We start from the raw sequence: 15,406 nt of genomic DNA, 5'->3' as shown, positions 1-15,406 counted from the left end.
TGCGATACATTTGAGGAACCGGTTGCACGCCAAGACGTGATGGGGCACCAACAGTAAAGGATGTCCCATGCACGTCATCAAACATACGAGTGGGGAGTAGACTCCATACGGAGGAGTGGGGGAAGCCCCAAGCTGCAACGTAACACTAATGTCGAGAAAGAGGACAGAGAGACAAAGAAAGAAAAAAAAAAGGGGGGGGGTGGGAGGGGAGAGCAGAGGAAGAAAAGCAAGAGAGTAGGGTGGGGAAGGGAGGATGGGGGGCAAGTCACCGAAGGTAAACTAGGATCAACTTTGCAGGTAAAATTACAGTGGAATGTGTAAATATTGCATCCAAGGGTCCCAAATGGCCTCATACTTTTCCACCCGGTCATGTAGGGCCGCTACTATCTTTTCCTGGGTAATTAACCAAGAAATCTTCCGTTTTGCAGCGGTGAGAGAGACCGAGGGTCATTTCCAAGCTTTGGCCAGTGTGAGCTTTGCTCCCAGAAGCATGAAAAATAATAGGGCTGACCGGTGTTTGGGGTATTTGTGCGGGAAATCATGTAGAAAAGTGACTTGGGGTGACTGAGGAACCTGAAGACTCGTGACCAGCCGAAGCAAATGAAAAAATTTGTTCCAAAGTGATCTAATTCTAGGGCACGACCACCAGATGTGAAAAAAAGATCCCTGGTGTCCACACCCCCTGAAACACAACGGGGAAGTGTTAGGGAATATGAGCGCCAGACGCGTCGGTACGAGGTACATTGTTTCAATGAGAGTTATGTTTAGTATGCCCCTGAAGGATCTGCGAAAAATGTGGTGCCAATCATTCAAAGAGTAATTTAATTGTAAATCATTCTCCCATTTGAGAGCGTAAGCAGGTTTTTCGAAGGGCTCCATCAAAGCAGCATAGATAGTCGATATGCCACCCCGCAGTTCCGCTGACTCAGAACACCACCTTTCGTAGGGGGTCAAGGTCGGTGGTACACGTTTGTCCGACCACATTTTATGCAGGAAGTGGGAAATTTGGATGAAACCGGAACTTTTCCGAAGCCGGCATCTTAAGTTTGTTAACGCAGTGAGAGAGGGAAAGGGGCCCGGACGGTGAGAGGAAGTGTCCAATATGATATAGACCTTTGTTTGTCCACCATTGGAATGCTTTGATGTCATGCCCGGGGAGGAATAGGGGGTGATGAAACATGTGGTCTAATGGCTTTATAGGCAAGACCAGTGTGGGGAGGCCATAGAGCTGCCTACACAATTTAATTGAATGTGAAAGGGTGGGTGCCAAGATTGCGGGTTGAAGCTTAGACAGGCACCAGGTGACATAATCAAGTGTGTCGCCTGTCTCTCAATTTGAATCCAATCAGGTCTAGGCCCATGAGTGTAAATCACAGAAAACTGGGCTAGTTGAGCAGCCTGGTAATATTTCCATAAATTGGGTAAGGCAAGTCCGCCCTGCATTCTCTGTCGAAATAATACAGACCTCGAGCAACGATAGCCCTTTTTGCCCCAAACAAATTTGATTATACTGGATTGTAGTTTGGTTATGTGGCTTTTATTGAGGGGGATGGGAAGTGACCGAAAGAAATATAAAATTCTCGGCAAGAGGGTCATTTTGATGGAATTTATCCTCCCCAACCAGGAGAGGTTGTGGTGATCCCAGCCCGACAAGTCTGCCTTCAGTTTTTTATATAGGGGAGGGTAATTGGCTTGGTATAAGGTGTCAATTGATGTGGTGAGGTGTACCCCTAAATAGGGAATCAAGCACTTACACCACATAAATGGAAAAGAAGGTTTTAGTGCCTCGAGCGAGGATGTGGGAACTGATATGTTGAGAGCCATGCATTTGGAGAAGTTCACCGTGAGGCGAGCGAAAATTTGCGAAGGACGTGCAGAACATTAGGGGTCGAAACAACTGGAGAAGTCAAGAACAGTAAAACATTGTCCGCGAAGAGTGTACATTTGTGTTCCGTGGGACCACAATGAACACCACTGTCCTGGCATTTTATGCCCAATATTAGAAGCTTATGCCACACATCACCCACTCTTCTAACCACTGGAAGGCCAAGCCTTTTCTGACACTTTTTTTGTTTACATGAAAAAAATATTTTTTATACTAGAAAATTACTTTGAATTCCCAAAAATTATATATTTGTTTAAAGCAGAGGCCCTACAGAACAAAATGGTGGGTGTTGCAATTTTTTTTTTGTCACACAATATTTGCACAACGATTTTCCAAACGCAATTTTTTGGGAAAAAAAACAATTTTTTTTTAATTGAATGCACAAATTCACTATATATTTCCCAAGTGTTTGGTATAATATAAAAGATAATTCTATCCCGAGTAGATAGATACCAAACATGACATGCTTTAAAATTGCGCACGCCCGTGCAGCGGCGACAAACTACGAACAATTTTAAAAGGCTTTAAAAGCCTTAACAGATTACCACTTTAGATTTACAGAGGAGGTCTAAGAATTACTGCCCTCAATCTGACATTCGCGACATTCGCGCTGAAACCTCACATTTGTTGTTTACATATGACACCAGAACGATGCTTGCGATCGTCATTGCTTGAATTTTCCTTTTTTATTATTATTATTTGGTTTGCTTTGTTATTTTATTTTGACACCTTTCCTTTCATTTTTTATTTTTATAATTTTTATTGTTATCATAGGGAATTTATATATCCCCTATGATAGCAATAAGTAGAGACAGGTACCTTTTTTTGAAAAAAATTGGGGTCTATTAGACTCTAGATCTTTCCTCTCCCCTTAAAGCATCTGACCACACCAAGATTGGTTTGATAAGATGCTTTCCCAATTTCTCAATGGCGCTGTTATATCTGGCAAAACCAAAGTCATGAAATGCCCATAGCTTCCGGTGTCTTAGGCCATTGCGATGATTGGAGCCATTCAGGTCTCCAATTAGCTCTATGATCAGCTGGTGGAACCACCAGCTGCAGTCTCAGGTTACACTGTGGGACAAGAGAGACTGAGAAGACCGAGGAAGACAGTGGGAGTCCCTTCTATCTGCTTGTAAAAGCAGTCTAGCGGCTAATTTGCCGCTAGGATTGCTTTTACATGAAAGCCGACTGCTGGCTGAAAAAACAATACCAAGATGATGCCTAAATCAGCAGGCATCATCCTGGTATGACCACTCAAAGTCCAGCGACATACCAGTATGTTGCTGGTCCTTGTTGGGCATACATTGTAAGGTTCTTTTTTTTTCTGCAGCCTGTGGGCTGAACAAAAAAAGAGAACCTAACAGATTCCTCCATTCACATAGATCGATGTGGATAAAGAAATCTCTGCCAGAAAGTAAAAAAAAAGAACATAGCAGATTCCTCCATTTGCATCAATGGATCTGGATGAAGAAACCCCTGCCAAGAAAAGGGTTAAAAAATATATGGCGAAGCATAGGGAGATCTGCCCTTTATGTCCACCTCATCCCCTAAGATTTGCCATATATGCTCTTTTTTTTTTTGCTGCAGTGGTGAAATCACCCCCTACAGCGCTGTAATCATTGATTTACGTATATGCTGAGAGCAAATCCTGTTGCTGTCAGAATAAACAAATCAGTGCTGCAGCTGATGGGCATACCTGCAAAGCAAACAATGGTTAACAATAAAACACAGTAACAATATAACATTACAACAAATTAGTATACAGTGCAGTAAAACAGTAGAATGGTGGTATCTGCAAAGAAAACTATGGTTAACAATGAAAAACACAGCAACAATAAAACATTACATTATAATAGGATACAGTACAGTAAAACAGTAGAATGGTGGTATGTGCAAAGCAAACTATGGTTAACAATAAAAAACACTAACAATGAAGCATTACAGTATAGCAGTACATTATAAAGTACAGTAAAACAGTAAGAACAGACAATTAACTCAATAAAATGACAACTATTTTTGGCTTTTTTATTTATTTATTTATTTACTTTTTTTATGGTTTGTTTTTTTTTTTTTACACTTTTTTTGTAACTGTAAAAAAACTTTAAACATTCCAGGCTATGGTCTCTCAAAATACGATAGCCATATAACATCTTTTGATTGCTATATGACCCTGTGTGAAAGTATGCCCTAGACTGTACTTTTCTGAACCCTATACTAATACTTTACTAGTGTTTGGTAGCGACATAAACAGTCACCGATGTTGAAACCAGGTTGGTCAGGACAGGAGGGACATACAAAGTGGATGTCACTCCTATATCTGCATTTTCTACAGACATGACATCTTCTTTGGGGTGCTCTTTGGGTAGGGGTACCAGGGAGGACATCCGGAAAATGTCTCTCATGCAGCCAGCTCACTGCATCTGGATTGTGAATTTGGGCCACAGCGCCTTCTGGAAACAGAAGGGCTGTGATCTCTTCCTGGAATTTTAGGAAGGATCCACTTCTTCCTAATGCTTTGTATAGCACATAAGTGACCAGCAGAGCCAATTGGAATAAGTATACAGACACTTAGTTGCCCGTAAGACCAGATGCTGGCACAAGCAAGTACGGTGCCATCATCTGGTCGAGGAAGTCACCCCTCCCATGTTTGTATTTGTGGGCACAGAGGGGCTTCTCAACAACACCGGTCGTGTTGCAATTTGGACTGTCGTATATGCGTGAATAGAGGACAGAAGGAAAACATTCCATTGTCCCTCCACTTCCCTACAAGCAATGTATTACACTTTAGGCAGGCTCTCTCCCCCATCTAAGTCGGGAATCTACAAGCCATTGGGTGAAGCCCCGGCAATTAGATCGCACGGTGCCACATGCACCAATTCCAGAATCAAAAAGGTGACTAAAAAGTGGCACACTTGTGTAATAATTGTCCACATATAAATGTCGGGAATCTACAAGCCATTGGGTGAAGCCCCGGCAATTAGATCGCACAGTGCCACATGCACCAATTCCAGAATCAAAAAGGTTACTAAAAAGTGGCACACTTGTGTAATAATTGTCCACATATAAATGGTACCTCTTTCCGAATAAGGGTGACACCAAGTCAAAACAATCTTGCCGCTGCTCCCTATGTAGTCTGGGCAGTTGAGGGGGGGGGCTCCACATTGCTTTCTTTTCCCTTGTAAATCCAGAAACTACATGTATGGCCTGTTGCTTATACATCTTGACCCCATATCTGGCACACTTGCTGGGAAGAAACTGTTTGAAAACAAGGCGGCCAGAAAATGCAATCAGGGATTCATCAATGCAGACAGCTTGTTGGGGCACATACAAGGCTGAAAATTTTTGGTTGAAGTGATTTACGAGGGGCCAAATTTTGTGGAGCCGGTCATATTCCGGGGCACCCCGAGGATGACAAAGTTCATTGTCATTGAAATGCATGAGCCGCAAGATTTGCTCGTATTTAGCTCCAGCCATGGCAGCAGAGAACATGGGCATATGATGATTTGGGTCAGTGGACCAATATGACCGCAACTCACACTTTTTAGTAATGCCCATGTTGAGGGATAGGCCCAGAAAGGTTTTAAATATCGGAAACTGTGATATGTTTCTATGCAAATTCTCTGGCAAGGGTCGAAATTGGATTTGCGTCCATAAATTGATTGGCATATAAATGTCTTTGGTCCATAATAGATCTGTACAGATCTGCCGTAAAAACAGCTCAAAAAAATCAAGGGGATGAATTCCGGGTTGGCCAGTTAATGGGGGGTGAAGTACAGGAGCTGCAGAAGTGGTGGGCTCACAATCAGGATTTGCAAGCGCATCACAAAGGACACTATGGGCTCTATGGGCCTGTCTTCAAATTCTTGGTGGCTGCGGGACACTACTTGTGCCAGCCACCACACCAGATTGAACTGCACTTTTGGGACTCGCCACGTCACCAAGTGTTACTGCAGTGCTGGTTTGTCTACCACCAGGATGTACTAGGCTGCTGGTGCTTGCCAGTTCACCAGAAGGTTGAGCGGCACTAGTACCGACACTTTGCTGCATACAAAACCCCTGCGCTTTTTGTACCTAAGCAACAGAAGAATGTGGTTGGGTTTGCCTGACCTTAGCAGGGAACACTATTCCATGATCAGAACTATCTGCCAGGGTTCCACTGCTCTCTACAAGTTTGAATACTGAGCCTAATTCTGACAGTGAGGCTTCCCCATCGCTCTCATCTGTCATGCTCAGCATAGTGTACCTCTTTTTAGACATTTTGGACAATAAATATATAGGTACCTAGTGTGACTCACAGGTAAAAGAACACCTGGTTGTCAAGGACTGTTTGAACCGCTACCAACAAATGTAACTGCTAGTGGTAGCAGAGATCAGGCCTGACTCTGCTAATGCTGCGGATTTGTGTGCTGTGTATTGGAAATGACAGTAATCTGCTGATATTGCACTTCTTGGGGGCTGGACAGAGGGGCTAAATGCAGGTGCTGGCAGTTATCAGGGCTGATCCTGCTGACGCTGAGTTTTGGGATTACTATACTAAACTATTGGGGACGCTAGTATAGTTCTGATCTGATCAAAGATATTGATCCATTCAGACACTATACTAGTAATGGAGGTGTTTATTGTGTGTGTGTCACTGGCAATCAAAGGGTTAAAATGTATTACTAAATATGCTGCGGGCAATCTGACACTTTCCTGGATTGATGCTAACTAACTTTAACGCTAATTGACGTTACCGCTAACTGAAGTCACAGGCACAGGACATTCAGCAATTGGTCAGAACCGATCACCAGGTTCAGACCAAAAATCCTTGGGCTGGACCTGATAACTGATCAGTTCTGAACGGAATTAGCACATCGCAAGGATGGTGGGCGCGTGCTCCCCCTACTCCCGCGCGCAACCAGCGTACAGTTACTGTGGCGGGTGGTCGGTAACTGGTTAACATATTTAGCAGCGCATGAGTTCATTAATATGATTTACCATGTTACATGTTCCACCCTAAAAACTGGTAGAACATGTAACATGTTCCTGAAGGCGAGTTTATCCTTTAAATATGTAAAAATTAACTACTTCCTATCTGGGCCAATTCTAACACTTCGCTCCTAGGTGTAAAATCTACTTTTTTTTTTTCTAGAAAATTACTTGGAACCCAAAACATATACGTTGCTCAAATCTCATGCTGGATATCTATACTGCTATGGACTGGGTAATGTGTTAGGAACCAAAGGATGCCACATTGTTTAACGGAAATGAAAATTATCAACCTACAGAGGGCTGGATTCAAAGACACCCCGAAAATCAAAGTGAAAAAAATGATGCAGCAGGCTAGTCCATTTTTCATTGCAGCAACTCAAAATGGTACTCAGTAGTTTGTATGGCTCCCTCGTGCTTGTATGCCTGACAACGTTGGGGCATGCTCCTTTTGAGATGACGGATGGTGTCCTGGGGTATTTCCTCTAGGATCGGGACCAGGACATCACTGAGCTCCTAAACAGAACAGATTGAGGTGCAACCTAGTGGCATCAGATGGACCAAAACATAATGCCCAAGAGGAGATCTATTGGATTTGGGTCAGGCGAGATTGGGGGCCATTCAATGGTATCAATTCCTTCATCCTCCAGGGACTGGCTGCATACTCTTGCCACATGAGGCCGGGAGTTGTCATGCACCAGGAGGAACCCAGGGTCCACTGCACCAGCGTAGGGACTGACAATGGGTTCAAAGATTTCATCCCAATACCTAATGGCAATCCGGGTGCCATTTTCTAGCCTGTAGAGGTCTGTTGCGCCCCTCCATGGATATGCCTGCCCGGACCATCACTGACCCACCACCAAACTGGCCATGCTAAACAATGTTATGGGCAGCATACCATTCTCCACAGCTTCCCCAGACCCTTTCATGTCTGTCACATGTGCTCATCCGTGAAAAGCACAGGGCACCAGTGGCAGACCTGCTAATTATGGTGTTCAATGGCAAATGCCAATCAAGCTCCACGGTGCTGGCTTATTAGCACAGGGCCCACTAGAGGACGGTGGGCCCTCAGGCCTCCCTCATGAAGTCTGTTTCTGATTGTTTGGTCAGAAACATTCACACCAGTGGCCTACTGGAAGTCATTTTGTAGGGTTCTGGCAGTGCTCATCCTGTTCCTCATTGCACAAAGGAGCAGATACTGGTCCTGTTGATGGGTTAAGGACCTTCTTTGGCCCTGTCCAGCTCTCCTAGAGTAACTGCCTGTCTCCTGGAATCTCCTTCATGCTCTTGAGACTGTGGTGGTTGACACAGCAAACGTTCTGACAATGGCATGTATTGATGTGCCATCCTGGAGGAGATGGAATGCCTGTGCAACCTATAGGGTCCAGGTATTGCCTCATGCTACCAATAGTGACACTGACCCTAAAAAAATGCAAAACTAGTGAAAAACAGTCAGAAAAGATGAGTAGGGAAAAAAATGTCAGTGGCCCCCACCTTTAACCACTTGCTGACCACTCACGTTGAGGGTACTGCGGCAAAGTGGCTCGTTATCGTCCAGCGACGTAGACCTACCTTGCTGGACAATGCCCCCTCTCGACTGCGCACGCCGTCGGAGGCTCGCTACCGCTGTATTCAGACACAGTGGGAGTCGGGCCAGGGGAGGAGAGGCGGTAATCACCGCTGCTCTTTCCTGATCGTCTGGGATCGAGTGTGGAAACCCTCCCACTTTGTAAACAGAGTGGGCGGATCTCCTATGTGACAGACAGTCACAGATTACAGGATTCAGCATAGCTGAACCTGCGATCTGTGTCTGTGTCACACAATCCCCTCCCCCCACACATGTCAGTAAGCATGAGGCAAACATTTAACCCCTAGATCATCAATAAAGTTAACCCCTTCCCTGCCCGTGTCATTATTACAGTAATCGTGCATATTTTTAGCACTGATTACTGTAGTAATGTCACTGGTACCCCCAAAAGTGTCAAAAATGTCAGTTAGGGGTCCGATCTGTCCGCCACAATGTTGCAGTCCCGCAAAAAAAAAATTGCAGATCGCCGCCATAGCTAGTAAAAATTAAACAATAAAAATGACAAATCTTTCCCGTAGTTAGTAAACGCGATAACTTTTGCGCAAACCAATCAAAATACGCTTATTGTGATTTTTTTTTAACCAAAAATATGTAGGAGAAAACAAATTGGCCAAAAATATTAGAAAAATTAGATTTTTACATTTTTTTTGGGAATGTTCTATATCAGAATGTAAAAAATATTGTTTTTTTTTTCAACAGTGTCGCTCTTTTTTTCAAAAATTAATTTGGGTACAGCGTGGCATGACCGCGCAATTGTCCATTAAAGTAACGCAGTGCCGGATCGCAAAATATAGCCTGTCCAGGAATGGCGTAAAATCTTCCGGTCTTAAAGCGGTTAAAAATACGTTCATTGAGCCCCGGTTCACACTTATGCGAGTGCGGGAAGGCTGCGAATCCGCAGCCTGTTCCCGCATCGCACATGCACCCCTGGCAGTTCACACTGCCATATGCGATACGCTGGGGGTGTCAATGTAATCTTAACGACACCCCCAGTTTGATCGCATATCGCAGTGCGATCGTGCAGTTCGCACAGGATCGGATCGCACAAGTGTGAACCGCTGTGCGATCCGATCCTGATGCGGCTATAAAAAAGGGTCCCTGTGCGTGTTTGGTGCGGCTGCGGTGCGAATTTAGCCATACAAACTGTATGGCTAAACTCGCACCGCACAGCCGATCGCATGTAATGTCGGAGCAGTGCGCTCCGACATTACATGCGAACCCCGCACACGCACAAGTGTGAACCGGGGCTGAGGATTTTTTTGTCAAAGACATGTAGCTAAATACATTTTGGCCTAAATGCCTAGAAAATGTAAATTTTTTCGCAACATTTTTGCTCTTTTTTTATTATCGCAAAAAATGAAAAGCGCAGAGGTGATCAAATACCACCAAAAGGAATCTCTGTTTGTGGGAAAAAAAGGACATAAATTTCGTTTGGGTACAGGGTTGCATGACCGCGCAATTGTCAGTTAAAGTCGCGCAGTGCCAAGTTGCAAAAAGTGGCCTGGACGTAAAGCAGGAAAATCCTCCGGTGGTAAAGTGGTTAAAACCATTCTGTTTTGGAGGTTGTCACATTGTTGCCCATCTAGTGCCCCTGTTATTAATTTCATTAACACCAAAGCAGCTTAAACTTACCTCCTCTGCTACTTAACTGACCAGATCATTTTCCCAGGAGTTTAATTGACTTGATGCTATACTCTGACTAAAAACATAATTAAATGAACAACATCCTTTGTGACAGCATGGGCCGTGACAGGAGAGATCTGGGGTCTATTAAATCCGAGAACTCTCCTCTGGCCTCCAGTGCAGCTGATCAGATACAGGTAGGTCTGATAAGCTGCTTTCCTGGCCACTAGCGGCCAGGTAAACAAAGTGGCGGAACCAGGAATGATGACATAGTTGTCGCTCCTGGTTTCTGGGGTCACAGAGAGAGAGAAACAAAGTCAGTTCTTCTCTCTCTAATCTGTGCAGCCGATGCCACCAGTCACATTGCTCCTGAGTTCCGTGATTGGATTGTAGAGCCTGGGAGACCCCCTTCTGCCCCCTGCAGAAGTGATCGAGTACCTATTTAGCCATTCAAATCACTTCTACTAAAAACAGAATCGCCAGTAGAAACATTTAATACTGGGATGATGCCTGTATGAGCAGGCATCATCCCAGTATACCCACCGCAAACCGAGGATATCTATGGACATCCTACAGGCGGCAAGTAGAAAATGTACTAAAATTAACCAAGCCTTTAGAGTCTCCTAAATACATGAGTGTGCTGGCCTTGTGTTAATAATATAGGTCCCACACATCTGAAGTTAATTTTAAACTGGGGGCAAAAAATGGACCATTCTACAACTCTAGGGCTGATGGGGGAGGGAGTCTGGTTCTTGAAAGTGGTTGAATTATAAGAAAACTATGTTTTGGGTCATAGTTTTTTCTATAAGAGCCCTATGAACTAAGTTCTTTGTACTGCATGCTTATCCATTATTAGGAAATAACAACACACACTTTTTCTATCACTTTATTGAAATGAAACATAACTCATTGTGTGGGCATATTTAAAATATGAATAGGTACAATACTGTCTGGTACTGCTTCGAAGCAACCCTGTCATCAGATCATGCTCTTTTAGTCCCTGATATCCAAGTAATACTCTGTGAAATTAATGCCTTAAACATGCATTAAAAAAAGCTCTCCTTCTGCAGTAAGTCACTGCTATCCTGAACATAATGTCAGTGGCCCTAGCAGACACAAAGCTGTCTCACCTATGAATATTCATAAATATCACCAGCAATAGCATTACTGCATGGGATGGGAATACACTCACTGAACTGACAGCAGCTCGGCCTGCAAAGTAGTGGATAGTAACTGCGCATAGCTATGACAGCTTCAACTCTTCTGGGAAGGCTATCCACAAGGTTTAGGAGTGTGTCTATAGGTATGTTTGACCATTCTTCCAAAAGCACATTTTTGAGGTCAGGCACTGATGTTGGACGAAAAGGCCCAGCTCACCGTCTCAACTCCAATTCATCCCAAAAGTGTTCTATCTGGTTGAGATCTGGACTCTGTGCAGGCCAGTCAAGTTCCTCCATGCCAGACTTGCTAATCCATGTCTTTATGGACTTTGCTTTGTGCAAATCCTTTGGTGGAGGGAGGATTATGGTGTGGGGTTGTTTTCAGGGCCCCTTATATCCAGTGAAGGGAACTCTTAAGGCGTTAGCATACCAAGACATTTTAGATAATTTAATGCTCCCAACTTTGTGGGAACAGTTTGGGGATGGCCCCTTCCTGTTCCAACATGACTGCGCACCAGTGCACAAAGAAAGGTCCATAAAGACATGGATGAGCGAGTTTGGGGTGGAAGAACTTGACTTGCCTATCCAGAGTCCTGACCTCAACCCAATAGAAAACCTTTGGGGTGAATTAGAGCGGAGACTGCGACCCATGCCTACTCGCCCAACATCAGTGCCTGACCTCACAAATGCTCTTCTGGAAGAATGGTCAAACATTCCCATGGACACACCCCTAAACCTTGTGGACAGCCTTCCCAGAAGAGTTTAGGCTGTTATAGCTGCAAAGGGTGGGCCTACTCAGTATTGAACACTACAGACTAAGACTGGCATGGCATTAAAGTTTATGTGTGTATACAGGCAGGCATCCAAATACTTTTGACAATATAGTGTGTGTGTATATATATATATATATATATATATATATATATATACACACATATATATGTATATTATTAGCATCTGATTGATTGTGCGTCATACTTCAAATTAACTATCATGTGTATAATGGGAGCTGTAGGGAACAGGAATTCCTAAATGCCAGTGGCATAAGAAATAATTGACCATAATTATAACGTAAATCATTGCAATGTATGTGCTATATTTCACTAACTTTGCCATGCTATAGTTGAATCAATTGAAATGATGTGGTGCAAATGGCTCTCCAAAAACCAATGTCATTATTGTCATCCAGTACACTGGCAAGTGTGGAATCCCTAACCTCTCTTCAACTGGTTAAAGAGAATACCGTTCCATTGATATTAGCCATACAATTTAATGTTGAGATAAACAAAAAAAGCTATAATATCCTGAAAGTCCTGTTGTTACTGTTTGAATCTTTGATTTAGTACATAATGGACGTTAGTACCTTTGATATTTACCAGCCCATATATATAGTTAAAGTACTGGATGGCTAAGTGAATAGAGTAAATAGAGTAAAGCTGTGTTCCCTTCAGTCATCCAATCACATGCAAGCAATTCCTTTATTTTTAATTCACTTATACATGATACTGGGGACTCACGCATTAGCAAAGCAGTATTTTTCTCTTTAAATCTTGTGATAAAAGAGTTGATAGTGTTTTTCAAGTTTTTTCTTTTTGCAATTCTAAAAAAAAAAAAAAAAAAAAAAAAAAAAACACAGTACTAAAATACCACATTTGGTATTTCATGGAACTATGCAGTATGTTAGCCAATGCAAAGTCCACTGGGATGGATACAGTGGAGAGGAATTAGAACCCCTGTCAGTTTTTATTGCTAATTAAGTGGTAACATGGTTTAGATCATAGCAATATGCCAACTCACTAAGTCAGTGCGGTCCTTGCAGCATATGTATTAATACAAAAGAAAAAAAGCGACTGGAATACCAGGCAAAGGGAAGCTGCTTTCACAAGACACATGTGATGTATCAAAAGTCCAATTAGGTAAATACAAAATATCTTTAAAAATGTCAAATATTGAAAGAAAATATTATAAAAAAGAATGACACACATATATATATATATATATATATAAGCCTTTCTTCCATCGATACAAAATACATTGGCTTTTTTATTGATGGAAGAAGAGTATTTATATATGTGTGTAGTTTTTGATACTTGTTTCCCCCTGGAACACTCTGTTTGAACCCTGGTTGAGAAACCGTGCTTTAAAGTCATTTTTGCTGTGATATTTGTCAAAGTCATTGCTATATCTTTGGACAGGTCTGTTTTTTTCTTGCTAGAGAATAGCCATTGTCATTCTCTGTTTTTGAAAACGTCACTCTGGTATCCATCTGTCAAACCTTCAAAGTGATGACACCCCTCTCCTAACAGCTTTGTAGGAATACTTGTGTAGTCATAATCCCATTCTGTCTTGCGAATATGGGAGCCAAAGAGGTCTTTAAAAATAATTGTGAATAAGTAAAGTATCCCCACTACTAACAAGAGAATAGACCATTGTGATACGCATGTACATTGTATTATGTTTGGAGTGTTAGGGAGGTTTGCAGCAAATGATGTATATGCTTGTATATACACAAACAAAGTCTCCAAAAATCTGGAGAAATGACCAGAGAAAATAGATATATTTCTCTACATGCAATGGGGGGAATTTACTAAACATAATGGGGTTGATTTACCAAAGGCGCATAGACTGTGCACTTTGCAAGTGCAGTTACTCCAGAGCTTAGTAAATGTGAAAAAGCTCTGCTGACTTCCATCATCCAATCATGTGCAAGCAATTTTTTTTTTAATTCTCCTTGCATGTAATTGGGTATTCATTGTAAAATGAAGCTTTACCTCATTTACTAAACTCTGGAACAACTTGCAAATTGCCTTAAAGGAGATAAAGGAGATCTATAAGCACAACTTTTTTTTTTTCATTTTGGATATGGTAAGGGCGGGTTTTAACCCCCTGTAATTTTTTTTTTTTTTTTTTGCTATCTGTGTCCCATTGGAAGATTTTCTCCCTATTATTTTTCTGAGGACAACCCAAAATGTGGGATTTTTTTTTTATTTTTACTTTCAATGATAATGGTAAATAGGACAAATAGAGAGGGCGAATCTCCCTAATGGTGGCACAGACAACAATAAAAACCTGACAGGTTTTCTAACCCACCTCCACTCTATCCAAAAACTAAAAAAAAAAACTTTTTCCTAAATCAACCCTAATGATTTCCATATTTCCATATTTTGCAATACTATTGAGAACTGAAATTCTCAGAGAACTTAAAATTGGTTATCATATTTTTACATTTCTTAAATACCACATGCCTGGACCACGATTTGATTACCACATGCATTTCATTATTTATTTCCTTCTGTGAATTGACTTTAACCTTTTTTCATGTGGTATTTACTGACAGTTTTGAGCATTTTGTGGTATATACCAAAAAAAAGGTATAGTGAATTGACAGTTGCAGGATTGCATGCGATATTTAGCGAAAATGTGCCCGCATACCTACATACCACATGCAATCTGGTTCTATGAATGGAGCCCATTATATTCAAACTGAACACAGCCTCACTGGATTTACTAAGCTAAGTTGGCATTTACGATGCTAAGCAAACAACATTTAATACTTTAGTAAATTAACTCCACCTAACCCCAATTACACAATAGTGTAATATGTACCAGACAGCTCACACATTGCCATTTTTTTTTTTTCGTTTTTTTTTTTTAAACAAAAAAAATACAAACTAAAGTTTTTTCTTCTATAAATATAAGCTTATGTTTTACAAGGAGCAACCTATTTTCACATATCAATTTTATATTGTTTTAGAACCCATCAGTGACTTTCCATATTCGTTTACAGATATTGTGGTTGAACAGAAATCAAATAGCTTTATGGACCTTGTTAATATATTAGGCAAATATAAGGAAAACAACTACATATCATGTGATATTATTCATTTCATGAGGTATATTCAGCACTTAACTGTAAACAAATGACAAAACAGTAGTCAACAAATTGGCTCTTTAATGAGCAAAGTCATCTTTTCAGCATTGGAATAATATTGGTTATCCAGATTATTTTTTATTTCACTCAATGACCAGTATGCTAGTCAAGAAGTACAAAGTAATTTTCATTAAGTAATTACAGATTCTGTGTGTAATAAGCTTTTATTCTTGAAAAAGAGTAACTGAAAAGAAAGTTACTGCAGTTAGTTTGTCAGAGAAACGTATTTGCATTATCTTACAAACTAT

The sequence above is a fragment of the Pelophylax lessonae genome (genome assembly GCF_965119305.1).
Source record: "Pelophylax lessonae genome assembly, chromosome: 3".
NCBI lineage: Eukaryota > Metazoa > Chordata > Amphibia > Anura > Ranidae > Pelophylax > Pelophylax lessonae.
This window is presented reverse-complemented; position numbering follows the sequence as displayed.